Below are 7,182 nucleotides of genomic sequence, written 5' to 3' on the forward strand. Positions count from 1 at the left end.
GGGCTTAGGGGTTTTTTCAAAAAAATCTTTTTCTGCCGGTTAAGTTGTCGAGGGCTGATTTCTTTTCCTGTGATAAAAAGCCTTTTCTTTCGACCGCCAAACCTCTCAGGGGAGTATTTGCAACCGTTTGGCACCATTTTTGAGTGAATGGCCGAAAGTCAGATTTTTGATGAAATTGTGACCCCCGGGGCTTAGGGGTTTTTTCAAAAAAATCTTTTTCTGCCGGTTAAGTTGTCGAGGGCTGATTTCTTTTCCTGTGATAAAAAGCCTTTTCTTTCGACCGCCAAACCTCTCAGGGAAGTATTTGCAACCGTTTGGCACCATTTTTGAGTGAATGGCCGAAATTAAGATTTTTGAAGAAATTGTGACCCCTGGGATTAGGGATTTTTTCAAAGAAATATTTTTCTGCCGGTTAAGTTGTCGAGGGCAGATTTCTTTTCCTGTGATAAAAAGCCTTCTGTTTCGACCGCCAAACCTCTCAGGGGAGCATTTGAAACCGTTTGGCAACATTTTTGAGTGAATGGCCGAAAGTCAGATTTTTGAAGAAATTGTGACCCCGGGGCTTAGGGATTTTTTCAAAAAAATCTTTTTCTGCCGGTTAAGTTGTCGAGGGCTGGTTTCTTTTCCTGTGATAAAAAGCCTTCTGTTTCGACCGCCAAAGCTCTCAGGGGAGCATTTGCAACCGTTTGGCACCATGTTTGAGTGAATGGCCGAAAGTCAGATTTTTAAAGAAATTGTGACCCCGGGGCTTAGGGATTTTTTCAAAAAAAACTTTTTCTGCCGGTGAAGTTGTTGAGGGCTGATTTCTTTTCCTGTGATAAAAAGCCTTCTGTTTCGACCGTCAAACCTCTCAGGGGAGCATTTGCAACCGTTTGGCACCATTTTTGAGTGAATGGCCGAAAGTCAGATTTTTGAAGAAATTGTGACCCCGGGGCTTAGGGATTTTTTCAAAAAAAATCTTTTTCTGCCGGTTAAGTTGTCGAGGGCTGATTTCTTTTCCTGTGATAAAAAGCCTTCTGTTTCGACCGCCAAACCTCTCAGGGGAGCATTTGCAACCGTTTGGCACCATTTTTGAGTGAATGGCCGAAAGTCAGATTTTTGAAGAAATTGTGACCCCGGGGCTTAGGGATTTTTTCAAAAAAAAAAATTTCTGCCGGTTAAGTTGTTGAGGGCTGATTTCTTTTCCTGTGATAAAAAGCCTTCTGTTTCGACCGCCAAACCTCTCAGGGGAGCATTTGCAACCGTTTGGCACCATTTTTGAGTGAATGGCCGAAAGTCAGATTTTTGAAGAAATTGTGACCCGGGGCGTAGGGATTTTTTTAAAAAAAATCTTTTTCTGCCGGTTAAGTTGTTGAGGGCTGATTTCTTTTCCTGTGATAAAAAGCCTTCTGTTTCGACCGTCAAACCTCTCAGGGGAGCATTTGCAACCGTTTGGCACCATTTTTGAGTGAATGGCCGAAAATCAGATTTTTTAAGAAATTGTGACCCCAGGGCTTAGGGATTTTTTCAAAAAAAATCTTTTTCTGCCGGTTAAGTTGTTGAGGGCTGATTTCTTTTCCTGTGATAAAAAGCCTTCTGTTTCGACCGCCAAACCTCTCAGGGGAGCATTTGCAACCGTTTGGCACCATTTTTGAGTGAATGGCCGAAAGTCAGATTTTTGAAGAAATTGTGACCCCGGGGCTTAGGGATTTTTTCAAAAAAATCTTTTTCTGCTGGTTAAGTTGTCGAGGGCTGGTTTCTTTTCCTGTGATAAAAAGCCTTCTGTTTCGACCGCCAAACCTCTCAGGGGAGCATTTGCAACCGTTTGGCACCATGTTTGAGTGAATGGCCGAAAGTCAGATTTTTGAAGAAATTGTGACCCCGGGGCTTAGGGATTTTTTCAAAAAAAAAAAAAAAAATCTGCCGGTTAAGTTGTCGAGGGCTGATTTCTTTTCCTGTGATAAAAAGCCTTCTGTTTCGACCGCCAAACCTCTCAGGGGAGCATTTGCAACCGTTTGGCACCATTTTTGAGTGAATGGCCGAAAGTCAGATTTTTGAAGAAATTGTGACCCCGGGGCTTAGGGATTTCTTCAAAAAAATCTATTTCTGCCGGTTAAGTTGTCGAGGGTAGATTTCTTTTCCTGTGATAAAGAGCCTTCTGTTTCGACCGCCAAACCTCTCAGGGGAGCATTTGCAACCGTTTGGCACCATTTTTGAGTGAATGGCCGAAAGTCAGATTTTTGATGAAATTGTGACCCCGGGGCTTAGGGATTTTTTCAAAAAAAACTTTTTCTGCCGGTGAAGTTGTTGAGGGCTGATTTCTTTTCCTGTGATAAAAAGCCTTCTGTTTCGACCGTCAAACCTCTCAGGGGAGCATTTGCAACCGTTTGGCACCATTTTTGAGTGAATGGCCGAAAGTCAGATTTTTGAAGAAATTGTGACCCCGGGGCTTAGGGATTTTTTCAAAAAAAATCTTTTTCTGCCGGTTAAGTTGTCGAGGGCTGATTTCTTTTCCTGTGATAAAAAGCCTTCTGTTTCGACCGCCAAACCTCTCAGGGGAGCATTTGCAACCGTTTGGCACCATTTTTGAGTGAATGGCCGAAAGTCAGATTTTTGAAGAAATTGTGACCCGGGGCGTAGGGATTTTTTTAAAAAAAATCTTTTTCTGCCGGTTAAGTTGTTGAGGGCTGATTTCTTTTCCTGTGATAAAAAGCCTCCTGTTTCGACCGTCAAACCGCTCAGGGGAGCATTTGCAACCGTTTGGCACCATTTTTGAGTGAATGGCCGAAAATCAGATTTTTTAAGAAATTGTGACCCCAGGGCTTAGGGATTTTTTCAAAAAAAATCTTTTTCTGCCGGTTAAGTTGTTGAGGGCTGATTTCTTTTCCTGTGATAAAAAGCCTTCTGTTTCGACCGCCAAACCTCTCAGGGGAGCATTTGCAACCGTTTGGCACCATTTTTGAGTGAATGGCCGAAAGTCAGATTTTTGAAGAAATTGTGACCCCGGGGCTTAGGGATTTTTTCAAAAAAAAAAAAAAAAATCTGCCGGTTAAGTTGTCGAGGGCTGATTTCTTTTCCTGTGATAAAAAGCCTTCTGTTTCGACCGCCAAACCTCTCAGGGGAGCATTTGCAACCGTTTGGCACCATTTTTGAGTGAATGGCCGAAAGTCAGATTTTTGAAGAAATTGTGACCCCGGGGCTTAGGGATTTCTTCAAAAAAATCTATTTCTGCCGGTTAAGTTGTCGAGGGTAGATTTCTTTTCCTGTGATAAAGAGCCTTCTGTTTCGACCGCCAAACCTCTCAGGGGAGCATTTGCAACCGTTTGGCACCATTTTTGAGTGAATGGCCGAAAGTCAGATTTTTGATGAAATTGTGACCCCCGGGGCTTAGGGGTTTTTTCAAAAAAATCTTTTTCTGCGGGTTAAGTTGTCGAGGGATGATTTCTTTTCCTGTGATAAAAAGCCTTTTCTTTCGACCGCCAAACCTCTCAGCGGAGTATTTGCAACCGTTTGGCACCATTTTTGAGTGAATGGCCGAAATTAAGATTTTTGAAGAAATTGTGACCCCGGGGCTTAGGGATTTTTTCAAAGAAATCTTTTTCTGCCGGTTAAGTTGTCGAGGGCAGATTTCTTTTCCTGTGATAAAAAGCCTTCTGTTTCGACCGCCCAACCTCTCAGGGGAGCATTTGAAACCGTTTGGCACCATGTTTGAGTGAATGGCCGAAAGTCAGATTTTTGAAGAAATTGTGACCCCGGGGCTTAGGGATTTTTTCAAAAAAATCTTTTTCTTCTGGTTAAGTTGTCGAGGGCTGATTTCTTTTCCTGTGAATAAAGCCTTCTGTTTCGACCGCCAAACCTCTCAGGGGAGCATTTGCAACCGTTTGGCATCATTTTTGAGTTAATTGCCGAAAGTCAGATTTTTGATGAAATTGTGACCCCAGGGCTTAGGGATTTTTTCAAAAAAAAAATTCTGCCGGTTAAGTTGTCGAGGGCTGATTTCTTTTCCTGTGATAAAAAGCCTTCTGTTTCGACCGCCAAACCTCTCAGGGGAGCATTTGCAACCGTTTGGCACCATTTTTGCGTGAATTGCCGAAAGTCAGTTTTTTTATGAAATTGTGACCCCGGGGCTTAGCGATTTTTTGAAAAAAATCTTTTTCTGCCGGTTGTCGAGGGCTGATTTCTTGTCCTGTGATAAAAAGCCTTCTGTTTCGACCGCCAAACCTCTCAGGGGAGCATTTGCAACCGTTTGGCATCATTTTTGAGTTAATTGCCGAAAGTCAGATTTTTGATGAAATTGTGACCCCAGGGCTTAGGGATTTTTTCAAAAAAAAAATTCTGCCGGTTAAGTTGTCGAGGGCTGATTTCTTTTCCTGTGATAAAAAGCCTTCTGTTTCAACCGCCAAACCTCTCAGGGGAGCATTTGCAACCGTTTGGCACCATTTTTGAGTGAATGGCCGAAAGTCAGATTTTTGATGAAATTGTGACCCCGGGCCTTAGGAATTTTTTCCAAAAAATCTTTTTCTGCCGGTTACGTTGTCGAGGGCTGATTTCTTGTCCTGTGGTAAAAAGCCTTACAGGGTTTATTCTTTTTATTATTGTCCACTTATAAGATTGGCAATTTATAAAGAGTGACATATCCGTTAAGATCTAGATAGCCTGGCAAGTATATTAGCCAGTTAACAAGTTGAAAACTGCCACTAAAGGAATATGCAAAAATGGCGAAACTTAGCGTAAGAATAAGAAATCAAGATGGCAATTTTTGTTATAAAAGAATGGAAACGGTTTGTTGAATGTTTACAGATAAACAGATGAAAACATTGGAAAGATTATTCTAATAACCTGTGGTTTTATATTTAAAGACGAGGAGTAATTGAGGAAATTAAGTTAATCTGGGTATGCAGAAGATATTAAAAACTAATTTAAGGAACCGCAGAAAGAGGAAGTCAAGTTCTGAAATGTCAAAATGATTGTAAAATTAGTGAAATGTATAAACTTGAGAGTCCCATGGACTGTAAGAAGATCAAACGTATGCATTCTTAAGGAAATCAGCCCTGAGTGCTCACTGGAAGGACAGATCATGAAGCTGCGGCTCCAATACTTTGGCCACCTCATGAGAAGAGAAGACTCCCTGGAAAAGACTCTGATGTTAGGAAAGATGGAGGGAACAAGGAGAAGGGGACAACAGAGGACAAGGTGGTTGGACAGTGTTCTCAAGGCTACCAGCATGAGTATGACCAAAGTGCGGGAGGCAGTGGAAGACAGGAGTGCCTGGCTTGCTCTGGTCCATGGGGTCACGAAGAGTCGGACACGACTAAACGACTAAACAACAAAAAATAAACTTGAAAAGTATAAATAAATTCAAATGGCAAAAAAAGAAAAAAGCTCAAAACTGCCAGCCATAGGCAGTTCTGAAATCTGAGATTCTGCCAGGGTTCAAGTGGAAGTGCAAGCGAAAAACAACTTTCAAAACAGAGGGCTTCTTTTCAGCAGAGACCTGTTTTTAATGTTACAAACCATGAAATGCAAATTCATCATCTTACTGTAAGATCCAGTCATTAGTAGCAACACAAATTTTTGGACATTCGTGTGTGTACCTTTGTCTCTTCATTAGAAATCACCAAATGACTGCTGTAGACATGCAGAATTAACCCAACCCCAGTGAAAAAGGAGGGACAGCCTGCTCTGTATTATGAGTACTGTTGGCTCACAGGAGCCTTGAGAAATTTAATTCTGATCACTCAACTCACTCCTTTGGGGCATGTAGTTTATGAATGACCATTCTAGATCCTGAAAATTTTACAGTGTAAAAGCTGGACTCCAGGGTACTGGTCTGTAGCGAGCGTGGTCTGCAGTAGATGACTCTTCAATTAAAAGCTGTCTCTGGCGTACTGTGTTTAAAAATAACTTTTATATTTAATGCTTAAATTGTCCAATTAAACCTACATATAAAGGGGGGGGGAGTTAAAATATGTGTAACACACAGGACCCAGTCATTTAAACGTTTTAACTCATCTTAGATTTTATTTAATGTTTCAATAGCTTAATACAACAAATACAAAATATAAATTAAATCAGGTTTCAAATTTGAGCAAAATCCACCTTTATTTACACATCTGTGCTTCAAACATCTCTGCAGCAGGAATATTCAAGCCTTCAAATAACACTATGTTTTCTTGGGGCAAGAAAGAGATCCAAAGGAATGAGTCTGTGCCAAGCACCAAGTCAAGAACGTTCAACCAGCCTTTGTTCTCGTTTCCTGGTTATACTGAGCATTTACTGTACGACAGAAATAGGACTGTAGAACTAAACCCTTTTTAAATGGAATCTCGAGCCATGTCGGGTCTCTTGGAACACAAGCAGAGGCCTCCACTACAATGGAAATGAATTCCTTGATATTAGGTCACCTTGGTATACCCAGAAAGGCTGAAAGACGTCTAGGGACCTCTCCAGACTGTGCTTGGCTCTGCAATCTACTCTGTATGAAGTTCAGATTTGCCAGTTTAGGACTTCACCAACAAAACAAAACCATGCAAAGATGTTCCCAGTCCCTAAACAAAAAAAATGCAATATTATTTTGTACACAGCCCAATTTCATCACAGTGCCTTTACTTTCCTGTACACGGAGTTATTCCCAGTAAGTAGTTGCGAGGATAGCTGGGTATATAAATATACTGATTTCTGCTAATAACAATTTAAAATTAGCACACTACAGATTGAGTAATGAATTCTATACTGGGGGTGGGAAAGTTTGAGTATAGTATTGGTTTATCCAGATCACAGTTATGCATCAGGGAAATAAACCAAAATTTATTTGGGGGGGGGGGACCCTTCATAAAGTTAGAATTTATAGTGTTAAGGATACCTCTTATCAACCGTCTGTATCAAGTCACAGCATTTCAAGATGGGCATCATTTGGTACCAAAGGTAGGTAGACATATCTCACTTGGTATAGACCACAAAACTACAAACCAAAGAGTGGGCAAAGCAACTTGAAGTTGGTTGCTATGCACTGACACTCGGTAAATAGATGAGATGTTCTGGTTATTGCTTGGAATCTTTCAGATGCCTTGCTCTGAATTTTGTCTCCTTTACCACCACCATTCCATATACTAATACACTAAACAAAAACAAAAAAAAACCCCACCCCAGTGCCACTTGGTAGTCCAACATAAATGACAAGTGCAAAAATGCTTTTCTAGAGGT

The sequence above is a fragment of the Podarcis muralis genome, chromosome 6, assembly GCF_964188315.1.
Source record: "Podarcis muralis chromosome 6, rPodMur119.hap1.1, whole genome shotgun sequence".
In the NCBI taxonomy this organism is placed as follows: domain Eukaryota; kingdom Metazoa; phylum Chordata; class Lepidosauria; order Squamata; family Lacertidae; genus Podarcis; species Podarcis muralis.